The 12,500-nt window shown below is 40.4% G+C and overlaps 1 long non-coding RNA gene across 1 annotated transcript in view; it reads left to right on the top strand.

Annotated features, from left to right (window-relative positions):
• LOC135091614 (uncharacterized) overlaps positions 1–12,500 on the top strand; it is a 34,042-nt gene that overhangs the window by 16,579 nt on the left and 4,963 nt on the right. The window lies entirely within an intron of this gene.

Genomic DNA, 12,500 nt, shown 5'->3' with positions numbered 1-12,500 from the left:
AGAGAGAGAGAGAGAGAGAGAGAGAGAGAGAGAGAGAGAGAGAGAGAGAGTGAGAGAGAGAGATCCATATCCTGTAAGAATTCGTCCCTTAACACTGGCTTCGCACATCCCGGCATACTGAAGGGAGGCTGGCAAGGCGCGCCGTAGAGTAATAGGAGCGTGGGTGCGCGTGGCTTGTATTGTTATGACCACACGTCTCCATGGCAAACTGACGTCAGTGCCTAAGGTGAAATTAGGACATTAAAACATAAATAAGTCATGTTAGCGTTTTTTCATAATTGCTTGTTTTGAAGCTTTTATTTATTTATTTTTTTAACGTTTTAATTCTACTATAGCCACTAAAGTTGACGTCTGTTTAACATCGATATGTGTGAATAAACGATGGTCGACCCAAGCTAGTATTGGTCTTTGTATCTTAGAAGAACCAGATACTTGAACAATAAGACGATTCCCGTAAAGTATCGGTCAAGTTCACACTTCTTTTTTTCTATACTTATATATTTTTTACGTTGGATCCTTTAGAAAGTTTTGTAGAGGTGAAGCCGTTCCCGACCACTGGTGAAACAAGTTATTTTCTTGACGTCACCATTTACGTAGCGTGGGCATAAAGTGAAACATTTGGTCGGCCCCAAACAGAACAGATTTATTCGCTCCCTCTCTCTCTCTCTCTCTCTCTCTCTCTCTCTCTCTCTCTCTCTCTCTCTCTCTCTCTGTCTATCTATCTATCTATCTATCTATCTATCTATCTATCTATCTATCTATCTATCTATCTATCTCTCCTTCCCTCCACGCCTTTCCTTTGCTTCCCAATGTTGGCAGCAGGATGGAAAGTCGCTGGACTGCTACTACGTTTGGGTCAGAGAATACCAAACGTCATCTCGTACGAATTAACCAAACACCGCAGCCTGTGCCCGAAGAGTTGTGCACACTCAGCACGGGCACAGGATGGGGCGGGGCGTGGCGGAGCTTGACACGGTGAGGCAGAACAGTTCCATACTACTTCCTGTTAATTGTAAGAGGACGAATACCATTCCAGTCTCGCCCTAACGCTCATTCCACAGCCACCACTTACTAATGCACTGCTGTTCCTCGCCTCCTCTTGTTAAGAACATAAGAACATAAGGAAATAAGGGAATCTGCAAGAAGCCATCAGGTCTCTACGTGGCAGGCTCTGTATAAAACGTATCTACCTATTTCCAACTATCATCTTCACCCAAGAATTTGTCTAATCTTCTCTTAAAGCTCCCTAATGACTCTACACTAACAACCTGTTTACTGAATCCATTTTCGATTCATCTACCACTTTATTTGAGAATCAATTCCTTCCTATTTCTTTTCTGAATCTAAATTGTTTTCAAGCCTGAACTCTACTTCGTGTTCTGTTCTGATTACTGATCCTGAGAATTTTGCTTACGTCACTCTTGTTATATCCGTTCACTTCACCCAACATTCCTCCCATTCATCGCAAACAACTCAGCATTATTCACCATATCACGTTGGGATATGGTGGTAACACTAAATACCGGTTCAAATTTATTTCTGAACTTCACTTTCTTAAATTGAACGATGGAACTGGGTGATAGTTAAGAGGACTGCTACAGCGTGTCTCGTGCAGATAATGACTTGCACATTCACCATTCTGTACAATCGCCTGCCAATCCCTGAGTCTGTTTATGCATCTCATTGAAGTATTATTGACCTACAGTCGTGTACGGCGACCCATGCCAAAGTTAAATCTGAATTATCTTTACCTAAGGCTTATCGCAACGGATCAAACTTGCTCCGGGCGGAGTGTTGAGCTTCGTACAAACGTCTGAAAGGAATGACAGATAAATGACGGAGAAAAATTATTACGTCATTTTATTTTTCAGGGAGAAAGTAAATGATGACAAAAATCTTATACACGTAATAGGAAGTCACAATTAACAAACACATCTGACAATTGCACGAAACTTATGTTTAAAAAAAGACTAAAGGTTATGCTAAAAAAGACAATATGCCTAAATGTAGCAAGATAAACTCGAAACATGCATAAGTAAACCCTGTACTTTCTCCACCACGGAAGCTCTTCTAATTGTGGGTAAGATTCAGCCTTGAGAGGGGGCGGCCAAAACAGATGCTGGCAAACGCGCAAGGTCTGCCAGGGTAAACAAACCCCACATGGCGCCCCACTCCCCCGGCGCGACGGCCAGAATTCAGATGAGGTATGGCAGGACATGTGCCTCTCGTATACAAGTATGTATGTAGGTACACTCGTACACCACTTGCACCGTTCGCCCCGCCACCATTACCCGCCTCTCTCCTACCTGCCAAAACATTCCTACTTAGCTTTGCGGGAGTCTCTCTCTCTCTCTCTCTCTCTCTCTCTCTCTCTCTCTCTCTCTCTCTCTCTCTCTCTTAGGAAATTTCCATTAAGCATCAAACATGTAGCAGAAGCCTAATGTAAAATGGCCATTAACTTACGAATTGGGATTTGAGAATATCGAAATGTTTAAATATCTGTACCAGAGCTGACACATACAACATTTGTGTCTTAGGAAATTTACTTTGGTAACTTCTTTTGTGGTACTGCCAATAACTTAAGACAATGGTGCACAAAATAAACACCATCGCCAATTGAGAGAGATTTATCTCAATCTGTCTTGTTTTCATTTTATCTTCAGTAACTTATTGAATAGATGGAGTAATTTCTTACCTTAAGATAAAACCTGCAGGACATAATAGAAAAAAATCAAAGCATGCAAAGACGACATTTCATCTTCTCTTCGGAAGATAATAAATATGTCATTAGCACAAGGCTGCTTCATGCGCCATCTGTAGACTGCAAAACTAACTCAGCAAAAAAAAAAAAAAAAAGTGATAGTTCCCAGTGTAAATAATTACAAACCTGTTTCTTTTCTTCCCAGGAGGAGTAAAATTTGTGACAATCTTGTTGCCATCAAATTAATGAATTCTGACCGAAATTTTCAACGGAATTCACAATATGTTATTTTTGCCAGAACGTACAAAGCTCTAGATGGTAATTTGTATCAATTATAATATTTTTGAGGCTCAGCTAAAGCCTTTGACACTATCAACCACTCAGTTTATTAAAACATAGTATTAGAGAGCCAGCATACAAATTATTTGAAAATTGACTTAGTTCTTGAAAACAATGCAAAGTATTTAATAATACTAGCACCGCCTTATAACATGATTTGTGGTGTTCCACAAAAAAATAAATTGTTTCTGATATTTATTAGTGATATAACTCTGTTCTAGAAACTTAAATTTACGTATTTGTTGACATGACAAAACATTTTTCATAAGGGAAGTATGTTAAATATGACTTTAAACAAAGAAATAACGTATATTGCAAATTGGCTTGAAATCAGCAAGGTAACACTAGATGAACAAAAAATCTTACTTATCATCGTTGTCTTGCTCTGTTATTATACGCAAACAAATGTGCAATTAGTATCCAGGTACTAGAGTGTGAGAGTTATTATACAGGATACATGAATCAGTCTTTGTAGCTCCCCATGACTTATTCCTGTTGGGCCCCCAACGAAACTACATCTGCTCATAAAGTGCACGGCTCAGGGAAATGTCCTTACAGCAGCTACGGGCTGATGGACTAGCGCTATAAATTGATGAGTGCACATTAACAATATCGTAATAACACAAAGAGGATAATGAATTCTCTCTCTCTCTCTCTCTCTCTCTCTCTCTCTCTCTCTCTCTCTCTCTCTCTCTCTCTCTCTCTCTCTCTTCTCTTCTAAAATTGTTCGTCCATCGACCTTTTCATTGTCTCAAGGTTTTCCCATCGACTATTTTCTTTGTAACACACACACACACACACACACACACACACACACACACACACACACACACACACACACACACAGAGAGAGAGAGAGAGAGAGAGAGAGAGAGAGAGAGAGAGAGAGAGAGAGAGAGAGAGAGAGAGAGAGAGAGAGAGAGAGAGAGAGACCACAGAGTCATTCTTAGAAATCAGCAATTCACCCTTGCGGCGACGTCCTGAACACGCCACTGTTGGTGGTGACCCGGGCGCTCCTTGGTGTGTTTGTGTGTGTTTTGTGTGTGTATGTAACCGCCTGAGGACAAGAAAATTAACATCAGCAGTGACGTATTGGAGTGTGTTAGGAGTGAAGCTACCTAGTCATCAAAACAACACACACACACACACACACACACACACACACACACACACACACACGAGGGCAGGGTCGCTGGCCTTCCGCTTTGCAGACCCGCACACTACGATGCGGTAGAGTAAAAATTGTGGATCTTTTCATATATACTTTCTTTAAGGACTGAGGAGGAAGCGCAGGAAGTTATGTACGATTGTGCCGCCTTTCCATTTCACGCTCCCTCAGTGGAGCACAGCACAAAACCGGAAGACTACCTAGCAGCACCATGGGGAAAGTGGAACGATGGTTACGGAAACCCGATGCGTCACCGACAGCCACACACCGGCAGCGTGACAGACACGTGGCCACTCGGTGGCGCTGCGCACCCTCAGTCAAGGCTGCGTCGACATGTTTACTTTCTGTCCTATGTTGCGCTGGCGACTTTTTTCTTCTTTATTCTCAAAGGAGCCCAAATGAGGGAGGACGTAGTTTGCCGACTGAAAGCTGGCGAAAACCAGAAAGTGTAAAGAGGCTTCCCGTCGCCACCGCCTCGTGCCACGCGCGTTCCTGGGCTGCGATGGGAGCAGCTGCCGACCTTGGATGCATGATGTATGGGTAAAAAAAAAAAAGAAAAAATAAATAAATAAATAAAAATAATAATAAATAAATAAATAAATCAATAAATAAAATGTTGAGAAGGAAAGACTCATATGAGTGAACACCACAAACTTTCCGTTCTATGTATACTTTCCCATGCCCACGCTGGGAAAGATGGTCACACTTTGGGGTCCCAGGCAAAGGTGTTTGTCACTATCTGGAGGTACTGTGACACCCACTTGGCCTTCCCTGCGGGAGCACACCAAGGACCATGTCACGGATACTGACGGACCCTCCACAACACAATATGTTCTATTTGGACCAGCGCTGGGCCATCTTCGGACAGAGCAAAAAAGAATTAGGTCACCACGCGTCGCGTCGCCATGCCCACTCCCACCCATCCATATATATATATATATATATATATATATATATATATATATATATATATATATATATATATATATATATATATATATATATATATATATATATATATATATATATATATATATATATATATATATATATATATATATATATATATATATATATATATATATATATATATATATATATATATATATATATATATATATATATATATATATATATATATATATATATATATATATATATATATATATATATATATATATATATATATATATATATATATATATATGTCTGTGTGTGTGTGTGTGTGTGTATCTATATCTATTTAAGTCTCTCTCTCTCTCTCTCTCTCTCTCTCTCTCTCTCTCTCTCTCTCTCTCTCTCTCTCTCTCTCTCTCTCTCTCTCTCTCTCTCTCTCTCTCTCTATATATATATATATATAGACACACACACACACACACTACACGTAGTACTAGTTACATCACATGTCACTATTAGTTACTTTGTAAATTATTGCCGTAAAACGTAGTCAGTTGGAGTCATGCGCGGTTAGATGTGGGGCGTCGGGTATGGAGTGTTGAGGGGAAGGGGCCTCAGGATTTGGCTCCCCGTGTAGGTGAGCCACGTGCGGGCTGGCCAGGGCCGAGCGTGACAGACGGGCCTGTTTACACCGTATCCCGGCGAATACCTTCCTGTTTACTGATGCCCATGCCAGCACCGCCACGCACTCGCCAAGTCGGAAACAACCCACGGTGGTAACTTGGTAGGCAAGATGGCAAGCACCTATATTTCCAAGACCGGCACATATAGCGCGCACAGTCAGAGGGAAATATTTGTATGATTCCGAGAGCAACGGATCCGAGGAGTCGCAATCCCCAGAACGACTGATTATATATTAATTGTTCATCGCCCCGCCGCCTTGAGGACCACCCGGAGATTCCCTCCTCGCCCTTGACAGTTGTACTTATACCGTCAGGAAAAAACACATAACAAAAACGTATCATCGCTTGACACTGAATGCTGCACTTATTCAATCGAGCTCTTGAAGTGTGCAATGTGATAATTAGCAGAATGATGTGCCGAGGATCCTGCTCCAAAAATAGAGGCCGCGTTAGGTCTGGGCGACGCCAAACAAAACAAGAACAACCAACCACATACTCGCAAGGCCAAGCCGCGTCAGACCAGGCAATTGCTTTTGTTGTGTGAGCGCTGCCTGACAACCTGAGCGAAGCTTTATCATATAATGGCCCCACTTGCTTCATCTTTAAACATGGTCATAACTGCCGCTATTGCTCGGCCTAGGGCGCTAGCGTGTGGCAATTTTTCCTTCTCGTGAAATATGATGTAGGTATGTCCGTATCTCTCTCTCTCTCTCTCTCTCTCTCTCTCTCTCTCTCTCTCTCTCTCTCTCTCTCTCTCTCTCTCTCTCTCTCTCTCTCTCTCTCTCTCTCTCTCTCTCTCTCTCTCTTGACCTACGACTAGAGTATTAAATAGATCAGCCGTGACTTCTGTTCACTACTGGTGTTCCGGCAGCCAGTAACAAAGCAGGTGTAAGCCATTCCGTGAGTCACCACGCCGCACATCTGTGTACGGACGAGGCTGCAAGAGTCCATCACTACACCTACACGTCAAAGAGAGAAACATTGCTTACTTCACTATAATCACTAATCTGACGAGCAACATCCGTGACACGCGTACAATGAGGAGCGCAATGAATCTTGGGCTACTAGGAACTCATCTACGTGACGAGTGTTGTGTGTGGTGGAATGTGCTCGCATTGCGGTGCTAGTCACAATACAGCGGAGGTGCTCATGTTATCAAAGACTCGGAGGGTTCACACTGTTTTCTAGGGCGGGATGTCGGGTCATTGCATGCATTTGTCAGACTCTGATTCTTAGTTATTGATCCCCCCGCTGCCCGCACAATCTACCCACCCTCCCCTTCTGTAATCAATACGCTCACCTTAAAAATTCCAGGCGCGTTTCCGGTTGAAACTGGAAATATATTGCCTGACGTAGAGCAGAAACAACTCCATTTATTTTAGACACGCAGCACGAATGCTCGGAAGGCACCGTGACGAAGAGAGATATGAAAAAAAAAATAACCTACGAACGATAATGAAGATATAAAAGTATAATAGAAAAAAAGTAATTAAAGATAAAACTACTATAAATAAAGATAAAAGCATAATAAAGAATAAAGACACAAGAAAGTAAACATTGGAGAAGGAATTACAACACAAAGACGCAGACGGTGATACAAATACACGGTGAAAGTGAACGTCTCTGCAACAGGTACTAACACTCAACCAAGTGGAGTTTGTAACGAACCACGGCGCGAGCCAAGAAGACGCTCCTCTTGTCTCACTTACAAACCTTGGTACCCCGTGTGTGTGTGTGTGTGTGTGTGTGTGTGTGTGTGTGTGTGTGTGTGAAGAACGACGGGAGCTAAATAGTGAAAGTGCATAATAGATTGCATTTACGAGATAGTTACATCAACGAATCATTATCATTACTTTTTTTTCTCTCTCTCTCTTACGGTTCCGACAGTAATTACAGCGGGGCAGCTGCTGGCTGCGGGGCAAAGAGGGGGAAGGGGAGATAGCAATAAGGAGAAGTGGTCGTGCATGGCGCAGAACTACGACTTGTTTATTCCTCCCCCACAAGGCGCCGCTATCAACATTCCTTAATGAGAACTCTGGAGCTCCGTCATGACATTCCTTCCCTCCACCACCCGACGCTCACCGCTGCTTCCTTCCTGGGCTTCTCTGTCTAACCCTAACTTCCGTGGCGTGTTAAGGTTCGTTCTCATATACAACACCATACAACTTGAATTCACGTGTTTATATATATATATATATATATATATATATATATATATATATATATATATATATATATATATATATATATATATATATATATATATATATATATACATTACATCCATCACCATTACTATCGCCACTATTTTTTATTTATTACTTCTTTTCTGCACTGTCGTAAGTAGTTATAAAATCATACTCGTATAAAACACCATGAAACTTTAATTTCCGTAAATAAATCTGTTACTTAACTCTACCACCATTATTTTTTTCTTCCTTTATCACTTCCCCATTGCTTCGCTCTCCTAAGCAATTATGAAACACTTCTTATATATATCATATCATAACACTTGAATACATGTGTTTAAATCTATTACCTCCACCCCCGTTAGCATCACCACTAACAATTTTTCCTCCTTCTCTTCCCTCTTCGCCATTCCTTCTTTCTCCTAATTCATTCTGATGTGATTCTTATATACAACACCATAAACCTTGAATTCTATGTTTAAATCTATTATGTACACTACCATTATCACCACCAACATTTTTCCTTCTTCTTTTCCCTTTTCACTATTTCTTCTTTATCCCAAGTAATTTTAAATTTATCTTATATACAGCACCATGAAACTTATATTCACGTGTTTAAATCTATTACGTCCATCACCATTAGAATTTTCCCACTTCTTTTTCCTTTTTCACCATCTCTTCGTTCTCTTAATCATCTTCGTCTTTTTTCTCCTCTTCTTCTCCTTCCTCCTCCTCCTCCTCCTCCTCCTCCTCTTCTTTATTTTCCTTATAGTTCTTTTACATTCACTGCACCCTCTTCGTCTTTTTTCTCCTCTTGTTTTCCTTTCTCCTCCTCCTCCTCCTCCTCCTCCTCCTCCTCCTCCTCTTTATTTTCCTCATAGTTCTTTTATATTCACTTTACATTCATTCTGTTCGTTTACATACGACAACATGGGAATAAAATGAAAAGAAATGCACAACTCATGTTTTCTACCAAGAACAAATGAATACGCAAACACAGGAAGGTTTGAGTCATCTGAAGGTATACAAAAATCTACAAGAAGCGAGCAAATAAAGAGCTGAAGACACTCCTAACAGAAAAAAACAATCAAGAAAAGGAAAGAAAATGACGGAGTGTTAATGCGTACGTGTGTGTGTGTGTGTGTGTGTGTGTGTGTGTGTGTGTGTGTGTGTGTGTGTGTGTGTGTGTGTGTGTGTGTTCTTCATGTTCTTCTAAAGGTGAACACATAAATAAACTGTTCTTCCATGTGAGGGCTCTGCAACACACACACACACACACACACACACACACACACACACACACACACACACACACACACACACACACACACACACACACCAGACTTTTTTTTTTTTTTTTTTTTTTCCCTATCACGCGTGGCCGCTCACAGACAGGTTTGGTGTCGCAGTTTCCCGCGTCGCCCCCTACAGTCCCCGCAAGCGCCTCCCAGCCCGCCTGCCACACGCCGTGCCTGCCCCACCCCCAATAATATATTTCACCTTGCAGAACGTGCTCTTTCACACACACACACACACACACACACACAAAAAAAAAAAAAACACACACAAACACTTTTCTACAAGTTAATCTCTCTCTCTCTCTCTCTCTCTCTCTCTCTCTCTCTCTCTCTCTCTCTCTCTCTCTCTCTCTCTCTCTCTCTCTCTCTCTCTCTCTCTCTCTCTATTTATGTGTCTGTGTGTGTGTGTGTGTGTGTGTGTGTGTGTGTGTGTGTGTGTGTGTGTGTGTGTGTGTGTGTGTGTGTGTGAGTGGGTGGGTGGGTGTGATGGCGCGTGTGTGCGTGTATGTGCGTGTGTGAGTGTGTTTTAGTATGAAAACATGTAGATAGATAGAGGGATAGATAGATAGATAAATAGATAGATAGATAGACAGATAGATAGGTAAAGATAGAGAAAATTAGACAGGCAGATAGGTAACACACACACACACACACACACACACACACACACACACACACTGATAAAAAAGGCACACGATAATTTACCTTTTTTTCATATAAATATTTGCACATGCTGTACTTAACCATCACGTGCTCACATCGTGGTGCGCGGCAGGCCGGTTAGGGAGGCGGTGGGGGGCGATGAGCAGGTGGGAAGAAAAGTGGAGGGGGCAGCGGTGAGGCGAGGGGTGGGTGAGCTGGAGGGAAAGGTGAGAGGGAAGACAAGCATGGTGGTGTGAAGGAAGGAGAAACTGGTTTCCCACACTAGTACAGTAGCAACGTTTTCTGGCAACGCCACACGCCTTGTTTTGCCAGCCCTGTGAGGCGTGGCCGCGCTGCCAGAAATGCACCGCCGCTGTGATCGTACTCGCCACCACTCACCAATCACTAATCACCCGCTAATATTGATTTCAAACAACGATCTCTCTCTCTCTCTCTCTCTCTCTCTCTCTCTCTCTCTCTCTCTCTCTCTCTCTCTCTGTATAAATAAATAAGTAAATAAATAAATAAATAAATAAATAAATAAATAAATAAATAAATAAATATATATATATATATATATATATATATATATATATATATATATATATATATATATATATATATATATATATATATATATATATATATATATATATATATATATATATATATATATATATATATATATATATATATATATATATATATATATATATATATATATATATATATATATATATATATATATATATATATATATATATATATATATATATATATATATATATATATATATATATATATATATATATATATATATATATATATATATATATATATATATATATATATATATATATATATATATATATATATATATATATATATATATATATATATATATATATATATATATATATATATATATATATATATATATATATATATATATATATATATATATATATATATATATATATATATATATATATATATATATATATATATATATATATATATATATATATATATATATATTTTTTTTTTTTTTTTTTATGTAGGAAGGATACTGGCCAAGGGCAACAAAAATCTAATAAAAAAAAATGCCCACTGAAATGCCAGTCCCTAAAAGGGTCAAAGCAGTGGTCAAAAATTGGTGGATAAGTGTCCTGAAACCTCCCTCTTGAAGGAATTCAAGTCATAGGAAGGTGGAAATACAGAAGCAGGCAAGAAGTTCCAGAGTTTACCAGAGAAAGGGATGAATGATTGAGAATACTGGTTAACTCTTGCGTTAGAGAGGTGGACAGAATAGGAGTGAGAGAAAGAAGAAAGTCTTGTGCAGCGAGGCCGCGGAGGGGAGGCATGCAGTTAGCAAGATCAGAAGAGCAGTTACCATGAAAATAGCGGTAGAAGACAGCTAGAGATGCAACATTGCGGCGGTGAGAGAGAGGCTGAAGACAGTCAGTTAGAGGAGAGGAGTTGATGAGACGAAAAGCTTTTGATTCCACCCTGTCTAGAACAGCAGTATGAGTGGAACCCCCCCAGACATGTGAAGCATACTCCATACATGGACGGATAAGGCCCTTGTACAGAGTTAGCAGCTGGGGGGGTGAGAAAAACTGGCGGAGACGTCTCAGAACACCTAACTTCATAGAAGCTGTTTTAGCTAGAGATGAGATGTGAAGTTTCCAGTTCAGATTATAAGTAAAGGACAGACCGAGGATGTTCAGTGTAGAAGAGGGGGACAGTTGAGTGTCATTGAAGAAGAGGGGATAGTTGTCGGGAAGATTGTGTCGAGTTGATAGATGGAGGAATTGAGTTTTTGAGGCATTGAACAATACCAAGTTTGCTCTGCCCCAATCAGAAATTTTAGAAAGATCAGAAGTCAGGCGTTCTGTGGCTTCCCTGCGTGATATGTTTACCTCCTGAAGGGTTGGACGTCTATGAAAAGACGTGGAAAAGTGCAGGGTGGTATCATCAGCATAGGAGTGGATAGGACAAGAAGTTTGGTTTAGAAGATCATTAATGAATAATAAGAAGAGAGTGGGTGACAGGACAGAACCCTGAGGAACACCACTGTTAATAGATTTAGGAGAAGAACAGTGACCGTCTACCACAGCAGCAATAGAACGGTCAGAAAGGAAACTTGAGATGAAGTTACAGAGAGAAGGATAGAAACCGTAGGAGGGTAGTTTGGAAATCAAAGCTTTGTGCCAGACTCTATCAAAGGCTTTTGATATGTCCAAGGCAACAGCAAAAGTTTCACCAAAGTCTCTAAAAGAGGATGACCAAGACTCAGTAAGGAAAGCCAGATCACCAGTAGAGCGGCCTTGACGGAACCCATACTGGCGATCAGATAGAAGGTTGTGAAGTGATAGATGTTTAAGAATCTTCCTGTTGAGGATAGATTCAAAAACTTTAGATAAGCAGGAAATTAAAGCAATAGGACGGTAGTTTGAGGGATTAGAGCGGTCACCCTTTTTAGGAACAGGTTGAATGTAGGCAAACTTCCAGCAAGAAGGAAAGGTAGATGTTGACAGACATAGCTGAAAGAGTTTGACTAGGCAAGGTGCAAGCACGGAG

The sequence above is a fragment of the Scylla paramamosain genome, chromosome 3 (genome assembly GCF_035594125.1).
Source record: "Scylla paramamosain isolate STU-SP2022 chromosome 3, ASM3559412v1, whole genome shotgun sequence".
In the NCBI taxonomy this organism is placed as follows: domain Eukaryota; kingdom Metazoa; phylum Arthropoda; class Malacostraca; order Decapoda; family Portunidae; genus Scylla; species Scylla paramamosain.
Note: the sequence above shows the minus strand (reverse complement) of the source record. Positions and strands in the feature narration are given on the sequence as shown.